General features: G+C 42.7%; 1 protein-coding gene across 1 annotated transcript in view; it reads left to right on the top strand.

Moving 5' to 3' along the window:
* Positions 1-17,501, top strand: part of LOC124798330 (peroxiredoxin-6-like) — a 28,627-nt gene that overhangs the window by 9,262 nt on the left and 1,864 nt on the right. The window lies entirely within an intron of this gene.

The following is a 17,501-nucleotide window of genomic DNA, read 5'->3' as shown; positions in this document are numbered from 1 at the left end:
TCCTAATAACTGGTACAATTGAAAGTACCCTCTGCCATGCACTTCACAGTGATTTTCAGAATTTGGATGTAGATATAGAAGTAGATACAGGTGAAAGCCGGAGAAGATTTCATTTAGTACTTTACATGAGTACCAGACTTGGTGAAACAGCTCCAAGCATTCGAGAGTTATGCTTTAAGTGGCACACCTTACAACACTGAGGCGACAAAAGTCATGGTATACCTCCTAATATCGTGTCGGACCTCCTTTTGCCCAGAGTAATGGAGAAACTCAACGTGGCATTAAGTCAACGTGGTATTGACTCAACAAGTCGTTGGAAGCCCCTGCAGAAATATTGAGCCATGTTGCCTCTATAGTCGCCCGTAATTGCGAAGTTGTTGCCGGTGCAGGATTTTGTGCAAGAAGTGACCTCTCGATTAAGTCCCATAAACGTTCATTCCGATTTATATCGGGTGATGTGGGTGGCCAAATTATTTGCTCGGATTGTCCAGTATGTTCTTCGAACCATTTGTGAACAATTGTGGCCCAGTGACATGGCACAATGTCATGCATAAAAGTTCCATAGTAGTTTCGGAACATGAAGTGCATAAATGGCTGCAAATGTCTCTATGAGGCCGAACATAACTATTACCAGTCAATGATCAGTTCAGCTGGACCAGAGGACCCAGTCCATTAAATGTAAATACAGCCCACACCATTATGGATCCACCACCAGGTTGTACAATGCATTGTCGACAACTTCGTGGAGTCTGCGCCACACTCGAACCATGCCTTCAGCTCTTACCAACTTAAAATGGGATTCATCTGACAAGGTCACTGTTTTCCTGCCGCTTAGCGTCCAACTGACATGGTCACGAGCCCAGCAGAGGCGCGGCAGCCGGTGTCCTGCTTTTAGCAAAGGTACTCGCGTCGGTCGTCTGCTGCAATAGCCGATGAACGCCAAATTTCGGCGCACTGTCCAAACCAATACGTTCACCACACGTCCGACATTGATTTCTGCGGATATTTCACGCAATGTTGGTTGACTTTAGCACTGACAGTCTGCACAAACGCCGCTGGTCTCTAGCGTTAAATGAAGGCCGTCGGCCTCTGCGTTGTCCGTAATGAGAAGCAATGCATGGAATTTGGTATCCTCGGGCATTCTTCACCTATTAATCTCGGAATATTGAATTTACTAACGATTTACGAAGTGAAATGTCCCATACGTCTAGCTCCAATTATCATTCTGCGTTCCAAGCCGGCCACTGTGGCCGAGCGGTTCTAGGCGCTTCAGTCTAGAACCGCGCGACCGCTACGGTTTGCAGGTTCGATCCTGCCTCGGGCATGGATGTGTGTGATGTCCTTAGGTTAGTTAGGTTTAAGAAGTTCTAAGTTCTAGGAGCCTGATGACCTCAGATGTTAAGTCGCATAGTGCTCAGAGCCATTTGAACCATTTTTGAGCGTTCTAAGTCTGTTAATTCCGGTCGTGAGGCCTTAATAACGTCAGAAACCTTTTCACACGAATCACCTGTCACCTGAGTACAAATGAGAGACCCGCCAATGCATTTCCTTTTTATACATTGTGTACGCGATACTACCGCCATCTGTACAGGGTTATTACAAATGATTGAAGCGGTTTCACAGCTCTACAATAACTTTACTATTTGAGATATTTTCACAATGCTTTGCACACACATACAAAAACTCAAAAAGTTTTTTTAGGCATTCACAAATGTTCGATATGTGCCCCTTTAGTGGTTCGGCAGACATCAAGCCGATAATCAAGTTCCTCCCCCACTCGGCGCAGCATGTCCCCATCAATGAGTTCGAAAGCATCGTTGATGCGAGCTTGCAGTTCTAGCACGTTTCTTGGTAGAGGAGGTTTAAACACTGAATCTTTCACATAACCCCACAGAAAGAAATCGTATGGGGTTAAGTCGGGAGAGCGTGGAGGCCATGACATAAATTGCTGATCATGATCTCCACCACGACCGATCCATCGGTTTTCCAATCTCCTGTTTAAGAAATGCCAAACATCATGATGGAAGTGCGGTGGAGCACCATCCTGTTGAAAGATGAAGTCGGCGCTGTCGGTCTCCAGTTGTGGCGTGAGCCAATTTTCCAGCATGTCCAGATACACGTTTTTTTCGCAGAAGAAAAAGGGGCCGTAAACTTTAAACCGTGAGATTGCACAAAACACGTTAACTTTTGGTGAATTGCGAATTTGCTGCACGAATGCGTGAGGATTCTCTACCGCCCAGATTCGCACATTGTGTCTGTTCACTTCACCATTAAGAAAAAATGTTGCTTCATCACAGAAAACAAGTTTCGCACTGAACGCATCCTCTTCCATGAGCTGTTGCAACCGCGCCGAAAATTCAAAGCGTTTGACTTTGTCATCGGGTGTCAGGGCTTATAGCAATTGTAAACGGTAAGGCTTCTGCTTTAGCCTTTTCCGTAAGATTTTCCAAACCGTCGGCTGTGGTACGTTTAGCTCCCTGCTTGCTTTATTCGTCGACTTCCGCGGGCTACGCGTGAAACTTGTCCGCACGCGTTCAACCGTTTCTTCGCTCACTGCAGGCCGACCCGTTGATTTCCCCTTACAGAGGCATTCAGAAGCTTTAAACTGCGCATACCATCGCCGAATGGAGTTAGCAGTTGGTGGATCTTTATTGAACTTCGTCCTGAAGTGTCGTTGCACTGTTATGACTGACTGGTGTGAGTGCATTTCAAGCACGACATACGCTTTCTCGGCTCCTGTCGCCATTTTGTCTCACTGCGCTCTCGAGCGCTCTGGTGGCAGAAACCTGAAGTGCGGCTTCAACCGAACAAAACTTTATGAGTTTTTCTACATGTCTGTAGTGTGTCGTGACCATATGTCAATGAATGGAGCTACAGTGAATTTATGAAATCGCTTCAATCATTTGTAATAGCCGTGTATATGTGCATATTCCTACCCACTGACTTTTGTCGTCTCAGTGTACTCCTAACCCTACCCCTAGGTGTTAAATGCCATCGAAGTTGTTACCAGTCACCCTAGCGGCACATAAACCATGAGTTCGACATTAACGTAGTTCATAACGGCTGTCGTTTGCGACATTTATTTTATGCGCTTTACACCAAAATCCAATCTTTGCTAACGCTTCTTGTCTCAGTCTCTCAATAGCCTGTGATGATATCTTTAGCATTGACAGACGAAACGGTGGAGAAATAGGCCTTGGACCACACCCCGCAGCCATAGAACAGTTCATTTTCAATAATCTTTACATGTCATTCACTTCACTCGTCTAAAGCCTCTAGGAATGTTTAACCTCGATGGTGTACTATTCCAGAATTTATGTTCTACGTACGCATTAAATTAGGTTGAAATTGGTGTAGGCAGTCCACAATTAGTAGAAAGTAAAGCTTCGAAATTTTTTTCATCTTAATATTTGGTGTTGGGGGCTAGAATCTTGGGAAAATTTGTTTCTACAATCTAATTAAAGCAGTATTTTAAAAAATCATTTCGCAACTTTGGAGGTAATTTCTTTTTTACAAGACCAGCTTCTATCACCGTAATGCTAGTGAGGTGCATAAATACTAGGTCTTCCTAGACCTAGATTTTTTTCTCTGAATAATCGTACACTGTGGTAGATATAAGAAGTCATGCTTGCTTCGGATGGAGGATGAAGAGACATCGACATAACTCAATCAGGTTGAAGTAGACTAGAATGTAGCTGAGTTGGATAAGAATCAGTAATGTATTGAAATGTATGAGAGCGAGTAGATACTGGAAATTTCAATTGAAACAGAATAAAAACGTCGATAAAGTAACATGTGAAAATTTGAGAGGTTTAATAAATGGTCGAGTAAGTTGAGGGGTACGTTGAAGTTACCTCAGTCTGATTCGCCAGCTTAGCTCGTTTCCTTCTTTTCTTTTCTTTTTCTCTCGTTATTGCTAATGCATTGCCTCGCCCGTCAGGACGACTGCGTGTTAACAGCGGTATAGTGTTGCTCTTCAGTCGAGAGCATCATTAAAATATTCTCATACAAGCGTAGTTTCTAAGAAAGTATAAAATACGTAAATTTTTTTAAAAATTAATTTAAATATACTGTTTTGTATTGAAGAATTCAAGTAAAATATTATTCAGCTTAACGAGAAGCCAGTCCAAATTGCAAATTGTACTCTTTATTCATTCGATAACTATTTTTTGCCCGCATCTCGTGGTCGTGCGGTAGCGTTCTCGCTTCCCACGCCCGGGTTCCCGGGTTCGATTCCCGGCGGGGTCAGGGATTTTCTCTGCCTCGTGATGGCTGGGTGTTGTGTGCTGTCCTTAGGTTAGTTAGGTTTAAGTAGTTCTAAGTTCTAGGGGACTTATGACCACAGCAGTTGAGTCCCATAGTGCTCAGAGCCATTTGAACCATTTTGATAACTATTTTCGGGCCGAGACCCATTTTCAAATCATTGTAACAAAGTCGAAAATGGCATTTCCGAAGATGTCAAAAATGTGCAATGAACATTTATAGTGTATACAGATAACTCAACTTGGGCTGGTTTTTCGCTCTACTGATAAACAGAAGTTGCTGACCCAAGTTACTCCAGTATGCTGGAAGTTCGTAAAATATTATTGTCTTTTTAAAATACAGTCCGTTGACGACAGTCATTAAAGAAACTGAACATTGAGGGAATATTGGGGAGTAAGCAGTAGGTGAGGAGCCATGTTGGGGGAAGCGTGTTGTGGCTGGAATGTGAGACGGAAGAGGTGAGGAGGAGAACTTCAAACCAAACGTCTGTAAAGAGGGATGGCATATAGGGGGGGGGGGGGGGGGGGAGAGGTGAGAGGTGAGAAGAGGGCTGACATCGGGAGTAAGCAGAGTGTTCTTTTAAAGTTGGAAAAATGTGCAAATGTGTATAAATGTATGGAAGGACTTCGGTACCAGGTAGTGGGAAAAAGTTAAAGTTTCGGTGGGACAGGATGTGGAGAGCGTGAGAGTGGTGTGTTGGTACAACTGTGGCAGGGTGCAACTGCTAATAATCAAGGATATTATGTAGCGTGTTTGGTATCACGTTTGCAGGAGCTGTACGAAGTGGCGTTCATTGTGGGAGAGCTAAGAGGAGAAGTTAATGAGATCAAAAAGGGGAGGGTAGATAGATACGGAAGGTCAGGCGGAGGGTATGGTGTTGAACGATTTGGAGGCGCTCGTATAGTTTTGGTGGAGAGGAAAACCAGTTGACATTGGCATAATAGAGAATTGGTCGGATTAAGGCTTTGTACGTACGGAGTATAGGTGGAGGGACGCAATCCCTACGTCTTAGAAGACATCGCCATCTTTAATCCTAGTACAACCAACGTTCCAGCCGGCCGCGGTGGCCGAACGGTTCTAGGCGCTTCAGCCCTGAATCGCTGGACTGCTACAGTCGCAGGTTCGAATCCTGCCTCGGGCATGGATGTGTGTGATGTCCTTAGGTTAGTTAGGTTTAAGTAGTTCTAAGTTCTAGGGGACTGATGGCCTCAGATGTTAAGTCCCATAGTGCTCCGAGCCATTTGAGCCAACCAACGTTCCAGACAATCAAAACATGGGAACACAAGTAAAACATCGTCGACGAGCTTTGAGCAATATAGAGTGAGTCGAAATGGGCTTTCCAACTTTCGAATGATATAGAAATTTATTGAATCGATAGATGTTTCATTTTATTGCAAAAACCTTCAAGTTTCGTTCTCACTGTACGTCAGTACCCCATTCCGCCACCAGGAAGGATAGTGTAGTGCACAGTTAAAATGACTACTTTCACTGGTGCGGAGAGTGCTTGAACGCGTTCGGTAGAGCTTTGGCCACAGTCTCAAAAATCCATGCGACGTGCGTCTCGCGAGACTGGCATTCCACAAAAGACTGTCTTGTGAGTAGTGCGTAGACGTTTACACTTGAAACCATGCAGATTCACTACGTCACAGCACATTAGTGATGTAGATAAGGTTGCTCGTGAAGAGTTCTGTGCGGAAATGTTGCATTGGATAGAGGATGACGAGACATTCCTAAACACAATAATGTTCGGCCATGAGTCAATATTTCATATCAGTGGCGCGGTGAACACCCACAAGTGCAGAATATGGGGCAGCGAAGATCCACATGCAACCCTGGAACAAATTGAAAGTGTACCGTCCTTTCCTCTTCATGGAGAAAACTGTCACTGGTATTGTGTATCTGGATACACTTGAAAACTTTTTAATTCCACTGATCGATGAAGATGACCTAGATGGAATTGTTTACTATCAGCAAGACGGTGCACCACCTCATTTCCTCACCCGAAGTTCGAAGTTCCTCGATAATCGCTTTCCTCGTGGGTGGATCGGCCGTGAAAGGCCAATCGCATGGCCACCTCACTCTCCACTCTTGACACTGCTGAATTTCTTTCTCTGGGCTTTCATTAAAGACAGTGTGTATGTTCCTCCCCTACCAAACAATTAAGCCGACCTGAAAAATCGAATCTACGCTGCCGTTGCCCAAGTTACGCCCGACTTTCTGCAACGAATGTGGGAAGAAATTGGTTACCGGTTGGATGTTCTCCGCATCACAGATGGTAGTCACATCGAACTAGAATGACACTCGACACTTTTATGTGAAACTGGAGGCTATTTGCTATAAAATGACGCATCTGCCGATTCTGTAGGTTATCTCAATAAATTTCTATATCAATCCAAAGTTGGAAAGTCCTTTTGGACTCACCCGGTAATTCATGAATATCGCATGAAGAAATTAGACACTTATTCACCAAACGATTTTGCTTGCCAAGTAGAGTCAAAAACTTAAATATCATGGGCTCCAAAACTTTGCTTATTGCGCGTTATTCAAATGGGAAGATGATATATCTGTGCTTGGCATACGTAGTTGCCCTACATGTTTCTGATGCCAGCCATAACTGCTTTGCACGAGAAATATCACAAACTGATATTACTAGTTTGGTTGTAACACCTTAGACATAATTCTCCCGTTTGTATTAAAAAATCAATAGACACGAAAATAGTTTATGAAAGACACAGAATGTGGAGCTAAGATACACGTTAAACAAATAAATAAAGCTGGTAATGTACTGATGGCTGGAACGTTCCATACTTTGGTCAGCCACCGATGAACGTTTCTTCAATACACTGGCACGGCTAACGTCCTTGAAAGATTGACTACAGTGTTTGGAGAAAATTCTTACGACACTGTTCTTTCCAAAACGCCAGCCCTGTCATCTAGTTCGCAAGCACTTACGCGTGAGAACTGGTGCTCATATGCGCTTTTCCTACTTATATCTCTAATCTGTTTGACTGCTTCAGCAATAATTGGCACTTTAGATGGACATAGCTAATTTTATCATTTCATTTCAAGTTCCACCTACCTGTGCCAAGGAATTATCGTGAAAGTTTAATGTTTCGTTTGAACCTTTTTGACACCTCGTAATTATTGGTAATACTTATTCAATAACTGGAATAAAATTAACGCAACTCAGTAATAAGGAGGGTTCTATTGTGAACTTCACTTTAATTCCATAGCTGGATGACAACCCTCGTCATTTTATCTACGTAGGCTAAGGCACCTCGTATATCTGGTTTAATAGTAACACCCCTGTTAAAATTTAGATGTTCAATAGGTTCCGTTGACGACATTTTCTTAATGTTTCAGATGATCTTACAGGTATTGGTCTGTTCACTTTAAAGGTCACCAGGTTCAGATCTTCTCTGTATCACAGTGGTATGCTCAGAGCCGAATCCAGGATTTTGGTCTAGGAAATTTTGTATCATCGTGACGTCTCCAAATTCAAGTAGAGTAAACGAAGGCGTTTTCTTAATCAATTACAACACGAACTACAATAGCAAAAAATTTGCGATTCTGTTAAGACTGAAAACTATGTTGCAAAAAATTTCTGTCTCTCTCATTATGAGATTAAGAACAACCAAATTTACATCTTGGGGGGGGGAGGGGGGGGGGAAGGGGGACAGGTTACTAAATGTAAATGAACCAGTAACGAAACGTGCTGTTCTTCTTTGCATCTTCTCTATTTCCTCTATCAGTCCTATCTGTTAAGGATTTGACATTGATGGGCAATATTCTTTCCTCTATCATTGTCATCTGGTACGGTCCCACATTCATGAGCAATGTTATAGTATTGCTCGAACGAGTCATTTCGAGAGATTTGTAAGCTACCTCCTTTGCTGACATACTACATTTTCTGAGAATTCTTCCAATGTATCTCAATTGGCATATGTCTTACTTGTGATTAATTTTATGTGGCCTTTCCACTTTAAATCGCTCCTTACGCATACTCCCATGTATTTAATGGGTGTGGCTGCTTCCAGTGATTGTTCTGCAGTCGTGTAATCATACCGTAACGGGTCTTTATACATATTTATGCGCAGTACGAATGGTTCGAATGGCTCTGAGCACTATGGGACTTAATATCTGAGGTCATCAGTCCCCTAGAACTTAGAACTACTTAAACATACCTAACCTAAGGACATCACACACACCCATGCCCGAGGCAGGATTCGAACCTGCGACCGGAGCGGTCCCGCGGTTCCAGACTGAAGCGCCTAGAACCGCTCGGCCTACCCGGCCGGCTATGCGCAGTACATTACAATCGTTTATACTGAGTGCCAACTGTCAATCCCTGCACGAAGAGCTGTTCCTCTGTAGCTTTAATGATTCTTATCGGCGCGCTTTCTTTGGTTGGTGCCCGAATAGCTACGAGTGTATTCGGATTGCAAATGTTATCTCCACTTCTTGATGCCCAAGTTGCATGTAGTTTCAGTACTAGTGCTTGACCTACAAAAGAAGGCGCTGCAAAGAATTGCAAGACTTTGCTGACTGTCATTACAGTCAGGGTACTTCATTTGTTTTTCCATAAGACGTGCTGCCTTCTGTTGCGGACGCAGCGTATGTTTAGCAGCAGAACGTGTCATTGCGAGAGCGGGCGCGGAAGTAAGAGGGGACGTCACCGCGGTAAATTAGTGGAAATACGTTGCTCCATCAGTGGTCAAATTTACAAATTGAGAAGTGAGAAAAGGACTGGATGTAGTAAACTGAATGCAGCCGAATATAGTGAGTCCACTATTAGAGCAACGTAATTTTTGTAACTAATTCTGGTCTTTTGCCCCCTGCAGTATGGGTTGTCATTTTTTCCAGCAAGTGCGATAATGTGCTGTTTGTTGTCTTCTGGTTCAGATATGTGTGGATTGCAGCGCTCCCTTAGCTAGTATTGACCAGGCTGTTCCTGCTGCTGTTATCTCTGTGACTTACTCGCTGAATTTGTTAAGAGTGCGTGATACCCTTCACTGTATTATGTGAATACACCCCAAAGTATTATTACTGTTTTTAATCGACGAAATGGCTTGAATCAAGCAGAGTTGTTATTTATTTTTAAACAAGTGCTGCTTGGAAGCAAATTTCTTCCTCCCTTTCTAGCTCATACAGTGGCGCCTCTAAGTTCAGGCGATTGACACCACACAGCACGTACTCCATGTCGATGTACCTTTGTCACCTTGAGTCGCTCCAGTCCACAATTCATACTTTCAGTGTGCTATTCAGCCGACAGAGATGAGAATCACGTCAGCTTTCTTCATCCTTCCACGTACTTTACATTACGTTATTCTCTGTGCATAAAATTTAACACTACTGGCCATTAATATTGCTACACCACGAAGATGATGTGCTACAGACGCGAAATTTAACCGACAGTAAAAAGATGCTGTGATATGCAAATGATTAGCTTTTAAGAGCATTCACACAAAGTTGCCGCCGGTGGCGACACCTACAACGTGCTGACATGAGGAAAGTTTCCAACTGATTTCTCATACACAAACATCAGTTGACGGGCGTTGCCTGGTGAAACGTTGTTGTGATGTCTCGTGTAAGGAGAAGAAATGCGTACCATCACGTTTCCGACTTTGATAATGGTTGGATTGTAGCCTATCGCGATTGCGGTTTATCGTATCGCGACATTGCTGCCCGCGTTGGTCGAGATCCAATGACTGTTTGCAGAATATGGAATCGATGGGTTCATGAGGGTAATAAGGAACGCCGTGCTGGACCCAACGGCCTCGTATCGCTAGCAGTCGAGATGACAGGCATCTTATCCGCGTGGCTGTAACGGATCGTGCAGCCACGTCTCGACCCCTGAGTCAACAGATGCGGACGTTTGCAAGACAACAGTCATCTGCACGAACAGTTCGACGACGTTTGCAGCAGCTTGGACTATCAGACCGGAGACCGTGGCTGCGGTTACCCTTGACACTGCAACTGGAGCGCCTGGGTGCACGAATGGCAAAACGTCATTTTTTTGGATGAATCCAGGTTCTGTTTACAGCATCATGATGGTCGCATCCGTGTTTGGCGACATTGCGGTGAACGCACATTGGAAGCGTGTATTCGTCATCACCATACTGGCGTGATGGCATGGGGTGCCATTGGTTACACGTCTCGGTCACCTCTTGTTCGCATTGACGGCACTTTGAACAGTGGACGTTACGTTTCAGATGTGTTACGCCCCTTGGCTCTACCCTTGATTCGATCCCTGCGAAACCGTACATTTCAGCGGGATAATGCACGACCGCATGTTGCAGGTCATGTACGGGCCTTTCTGGATACAGAAAAGGTTCGACTGCTGCCCTGGCCAGCACATTCTCCAGATCTCTTACCAATTGAAAACTTCTGGTGAATGGTGGCCGAGCAACTGGCTCGTCACAATACGCCAGTCACTACTCTTGATGAACTGTGGTACCGTGTTAAAGCTGCATGGGCAGCTGTACCTGTACACGCCGTCCAAGCTCTGTTTGACTCAATGCCCATGCGTATCAAGGCCGTTATTACGGCCAGAGGTGGTTGTTCTGGGTACTGAATTCTCAGGATCTGTGCACCCAAATTGCGTGAAAATGTAATCAGATGTCAGTTCTAGTATAATATATTTGTCCAATAAATACCCGTTTATCATCTGCATTTCTTCTTGGTGTAGCAATTTTAATGGTCAGTAGTGTACAGTCCTATCGCACACACAGTATAAAAATTTACATGCGTTGTGTTTCCTTTTACAACAATATTAAGATAATTTTGTGTTACACAGATTTACATTCCTTCAAGAAAAATGGATCAGATTACTGTAACGGAAAATCCGCGTAGATTAATGAAATTTGTAAATAAACAGGGGATCTACATTTTCAAAAATGGCTCTGAGCACTATGTGACTTAACATCTATGGTCATCAGTCCCCTAGAATTTAGAACTACTTGAACCTAACTAACCTAAGGACATCACACAACACCCAGTCATCACGAGGCAGAGAAAATCCCTGACCCCGCCGGGAATCAAACCCGGGAACTCGGACGTGGGAAGCGAGAACGCTACCGCACGACCACGAGCTGCGGACGCTACATTTTCCAAAATAATTTATGAACTATTCTTCTACACATGGATGGGCGAGTCCGCGCTGGGACCGGACAGAACGCATGTCCTGATAGGAGTGGTCCTTACATAACGCTGCCCAGCTGCTGAGCGTCTCAACCACAAGGCCACTGACGCAGCGAGTGTTATCTCTCTCCGTCTTTCTCTAGCGGCGGCTATGACTTGCGCAACCGTGCAGTGTTCGCAATATCTGGCTACGGGAAGGTCGCTATTACACCGAAGAATTTGTGAAAATGCTGTTCATTGATGGTGGTTAAGCAACTGATCAACATTGGGAGATTAGCCGTCACTCGTAAGGGTTGAAAAGTAAAGAGCACCGTGTTAGCGCCTCACTGTGTTCAACCGCAATCGTTACGACATGCTTGAACGATACCCTACACTTAACCAACAAATCACGATAGTATCCACAGTTGAAAGATTCAACTACGTAAACTCAAGCACAACTTCACAATTTAAATTCCAAAACAAGAATGACAACCGATGAACAAACTCATAACAACTGCGGTACCAACTCGCAAAATGAAACTTTTCTCTGTAACCAGTTGTATCTCTGTAAGCAATACGAATTGGGCTCACCTTATATTTGAATTAATCTAGATTACTACCTATCAAAATATTTACTACTACTACTACTACTACTGAATCGTTGCCAGCGTTTTGTAAATGTTGAATAAGTTCTACCGACGCATATTAAGTGTGATCATGCAAAATCACGTTCAGTAGCTTTTGTAGTTTGTTCGTGATTAATAATCTGTGGACATATCCACAGACAGAACCAAATTCTAATTTGCCATGTAACAAATGCAAAAGCGAAACAGGTACTCAAATTTTTTTTACTCCAATGTTTTGTCCAACAAAAGTGACAAAATCTGTCGACGCCATCTCGATCACATAAGATTCAAAACCAGTGACAAAAAGGTAATCAGTGTCCCAATACATTTACTTTTAAGTTTTCTCAGTTACGAAATTTAAACGTCAAACGTCTCGTCCCTTCTATTTTGCATGTGTGTTTATCGATTACAGGTAAACAGTTCGCACTTACAGAAGAGACGCGGCGCTCTAGCGAAAAGAGATTAAATTACCTCCGCCTTCAATCACAAATCGTTGCTTTTAATAATACTTAGGATTCATTTCAAGCTCTGAAGGCCATTACACAAATTATTTAATTTGATGAAGAAATAATGGTAACTAATTCAAACATTCGTAGATAAGTTACCTACTGCTTCTCTTACCAGCTGTACAGGCTTGAAGAACAGATAACGTACGTTGTCAATTTTGTGCAGATTTTTAGATTGATGTTCTTACGGCCTCGTTACGCTATTTAGCCATAATGCAGCTTCTTCCTCGGTGAATCAGACAACTAATACAATTCTATACATAACACGACACGCACAAAAGCGATATTTCTGGGACTAATAGTATCTTTACACTCAAATGACCATAATTGTCATCCAGATGCCAATTAATGCCTCATTCTGCACCTAATAAGGCGGAAAGACTCATTCAGCTTATAGAAAAGTTAAAATAACCTTCGGTGAAATTAGAAGGAGAGAGGTCAATTTTAAGAGTATAAGATGATTTCAACTTTAAACGCAGATGAGAAAGAGGACTGATGGGAAGAGTACGTCGAAAGTCTTTGCAAACGAGAGGAACTCTGATGAGGAAATATAACAAGGAATAGCAGTCGACATGGAAGACAACGGGCATCCAGTATTAGACTTGCGATAATATAAGACGGAAGACATAAATATCATTCCTTCAGATTTTATAATACTATTGTGGGAAGTCGCAGCCAGAAATCTTTTCACGTTAGTTTGTAGAATTTATTTAGGCTGGATACCTACCATAAGACTTTCGGAAAAACATCAGCCATACAAAACCAGATAAAAACGAAAATTATAGCAAAATCAGCTTAACGGCTCATACGTCAAAGTTGTTGATAAGAGTAGTGTACAGAAAAATGGAAAAATGAATTAAGGACCTGCTAAGTGACTATCAGGTTGGATTTAGGAAAGGTAAAGGTATTAGAAAGATAGTTCTGACGTTGACTTGATAACGGAACCAAGACTTACGACAACTCAAGAAATGTTAATAGGATTTAACGGCATACAAAAAGGGTTCATCGGTATAAAATGTGCGAGATGTTCGAAATACTCAGTAAAATAGATTCATGCTATGAGGAAAGGCTCATAAGCAGCAAGTTCACTGAACGGTCTTTGGGAAGGCATTGTTGGTAGCCGCTTGATTCATCTGGACTCTCAGTTGCTCAACAGTTGCACGTCTATTCGCCCGTATACATCTCCCCAGTTGTTGTTCACCCCTGTCATGTATGGCCCGTGGAGCACCGCAGTTGATTCGGCGCCGGTTTTGGATAGTGCCTTTTTTCCATGCACAGTACAGTTTAACAACATCGGCACGCAAACAGTTTACAAACTTAGCCGCTTCGAAAACTTTTCCACCCATGGCTGTCAAAAAGCCAGTAACCATTGCCCTTTCAGACACCAGAAAATTCACTCCATTTTTACATTACGACAATGACTGCACTGCTTTCCGCGTCCCCACAACACGCCCAATACCCTCTACTGCTAGTGCTGCCGCCTGCCCTCTGTGGGTGGTTATTGCACGTTGACTCCGAACAAAGGCTGTGGTCGCGTTAATGTGACGGGATTGTGTATTTGCCTGGACTGGGATGTCGCTACCGATAATTTCGCCGTTCTGTATTCAGCGACGCCTGAAATCAGGTTTCTGCGCAGGCGAGCGCCGATGACGCAGTGTTTTCATTCAGGCAGCTCAGCGAGCTGACAGTTGTGCGATAATCACTGTGTGACGAAGCTCGTTCCGCAGCAGATATAAGCATCGGCAGCGAAGCCCAGAGTCAATCTGCACGCAGCCGGCGATTGGCATACCAGCTTCCAGGCAGCAACATGAAGCTCGAGAGCGTCGTGCCAAACTTCAAGGCGCCGTCCACGCAGGGGCCACTGGACTTCTACAAGTGGAAAGGAGACTCCTAAGTTGATTCTGTTACCAATCATCTGAATTTTAACTGACATCAGATTCTAAATTAAAAGACTGGAATGACAGTAGCTTAACTATCTCTATTTTTAGTTGTACAGATAAAGCTTTTTATCTTTTTGCGCATAGCTCTTTTTGAACGAGATTAATTTATGATCTAATCAGCGCACCTTCTGCATCTGTGCAGTAAAGCTGTACCGTTCCGAAATAACCATACCCTAATGAGAAATTTCTTTCACCAAATTTTTCTGTAAATCTAAGTGATTTAACTGCATTCTGTCATCTAGGAGGACAGTCACTTTTCTTGTGTATTTTGACACTACGAGTAATTTAAAATTTTTATATGCGCCAGCTTGTAACGTATCATTTCTGGCCTCTAGGGGAGAGGGTGTGGGGCAGCAATTACCTTACAGGGATTCAAATTGAAGGCGTAATTTAGCTTGTATCTTACTTTTATCCGATAGAAAGAAGCATCTTCCAAAGGTGATCTTGGCTGTTAGTAACCCAGGAGTCGACGCCCAGCTAAGTTCTCAACAATCCTCGTAGGCCTTCTTTTGAGGCCGATATCTGATGGTTTGGTTTTCCTTAATCCACCTGCATTGAGACTCACAATGCATATTGGGTAATGTGAACCACATCTGCTAGGCTCGCTTCCCGTGACACCACGTATTTTCCTAGGACACTCAAACTGAAAAATGAAATTGTGATACTTCCAGGGAAGCGTTGTTGGCGCCAGGAAGGGGTGACCAATGACACTGCTCGCTTCTGACAGCTACTTCAGGAAAGGAGACCCGGACTCTCGCCCTTTATTTCCACTGTCGCTGTAAATATAAAACTGAGTGCAATGTTGCAATGCCTTTGTTATTAAGAAGAACGATGCAATATTCCTCTGGACAGGCATGCATGTCCGAAGGAACAGGTACTGCAGCGTCTACAGCCGAAATGTGTTTAGTGGAAGATGAGAGAAAAATTCGTACCAGACCGGGACTCGAACCCGGATTTCCCACTTTATAAGGCTGATGGCCTTAACCGCTTTGGTTATTTGCTAGCTCGTGAATTCGAATACATGTTGAGACGCGGAACGGCGACGTATGGAAGTTTGGGTCTGGCTGTCAGCGTTGCAAGGGTGGCCAAAGCTGTTTACGGCGACCGCTCGCGTAAAACGGGAGATCCGGCTTCGAGTCCCGGTATGCACATTCATTATCGTCATTCCCTTATACAGCTGATGGTTGTCCGTATTCAAAACTGCGAACATTTCATATAAAATTAACTGCCAACCAGTTGCCTTCTAAACATCAAGTATGTCAGTGATTTGTCGAACGTAAAAAAAAAGAAAAAGAACCATTTGCTGCATCTATTTTTTACTTGCTGACTATCGTGGGGAGACAACTGCATATCACATCCATAGACAAAATGAGGTGCAAGATATTACTGATACAGATTCAAGGTGCATACAAAGAAATGTATTATATAAAAAAATTACGAAGGTCAATGGTACATTTTAAATATGATTCATAAAGTTCTATTGTACTGTGGTCCTGTCACATATACATGGCTGAATCTTAATTAGCAGAATGGGAAAAGGGAAATGGTTTTTGTTCATTTAAAAATAAGCTAAATTTCCATGTGATGTTCTTACAAAAAACAAACACAATTTCCTTTCCCTTCTGTTAAATAGTTTCATATTTCCTGATGGGAAAGAGACACTTTGTAACAGTAAAATCAACTATATTATTCATTTTTAAAATTTTATAACTTGCTACGTCATTTTTTTTCATTGAATGTTTGCCTTTGTAATAGCTCTATATCTGTATCACTAATACCCACCCCTAGGTCAATTGTTACAAGTATATAAATAATAACATGAAGATAATGTTTCCATTTTGTTATTTTCTCATAACAGCCTCCTGATAATCTACTTTACAGTGCACTTTCATTTTCTGGTAAATATGTGGTTGGCTAACATAAAACTGGAAAATATTAAGTTCTTATTTCGTCATGTAATTGATACTTACGAGGAGAGTTTCTTCAAGTAAATCTAGCTTGTACTGGAATGAGTATGAAACATTACACAAAGGGAAAGAAATGATGGCATAGTCGTAACATCTGCTGTTAATCAAATCTTTTGATTACATTATAAAGGCCCTCTAACGATTAACGTAGCTTTCTGTGAAACCTGGCAGCCGTGTCATCACTCATATTTGTACAGCAGTTTTGTCTTGGTGCAACTCTTAACAATTTTGGAGTTCTTAGATTATAAAGAGATTTAGCATTATATTGCCCAGATACCATCATTCCGTTAACGTAACAGAGATATACCAGACTGAAAGAGCCAATAGAAATTTTGAAGTAATTGCAAAAAGTGTAAAGCACTAATATATATATACACGGACTTAATAAAAAAAATTCCTTGTGGCTAGGTCCTCCCGTCGGGTAGACCGCTCGCCTGGTGCAAGTCTTTCGAGTTGACGCTACTTCGTCGACTTGCGTGTCGATGGGGATGAAATGATGATGATGAAAAGGACAACACAATACCCAGTCCCTGAGTGGAGAAAATCTCCAACCCAGCCGAGAATCGAATCCAGGCCGTTAGACATGACATTCCGTCGCGCTGACCACTCAGCTACCAGGGGCGGACACTGACTTAATAGATAAATTCATACGTAAATATAAAAAAATAAGTAACACTAGTGTCTGCAACAGCATGCACATAGTTACAAAATTATAAAAATAATTTCTAACAAATCTTCTGCAAAGGAAAATTGCAACTAAAAAACGAGCTGCTTAAACAGCTAGTGATTGAAATTTCGTGAGAAGATCCCGGCGCAATGAGAAACGCCTTTGTTTCGATGACGTCCGCTGCAAATCCTGTATCATATCTGTGACTCTCTGTCCCCTATTTCTCAATAATACAAAACGAGCTCTTCTTCTTTGAACTTTCTCGAAGTACTTGTTAATCCTATCTGGTAAGCATCCCACACCGCGCAGCAGTACTCCTAAAGAGGACAGACAAGCGTAGTGTAGGCAGTCTCTTAGTAGATGTGTTGCATCTTGTAAGTATTCTGCCAATAAAATGCAGTATTTGGCTAGCC

This window comes from Schistocerca piceifrons, chromosome 5, assembly GCF_021461385.2.
Source record: "Schistocerca piceifrons isolate TAMUIC-IGC-003096 chromosome 5, iqSchPice1.1, whole genome shotgun sequence".
NCBI classification, from domain to species: Eukaryota; Metazoa; Arthropoda; class Insecta; order Orthoptera; family Acrididae; genus Schistocerca; species Schistocerca piceifrons.
This window is presented reverse-complemented; position numbering and strand designations above follow the sequence as displayed.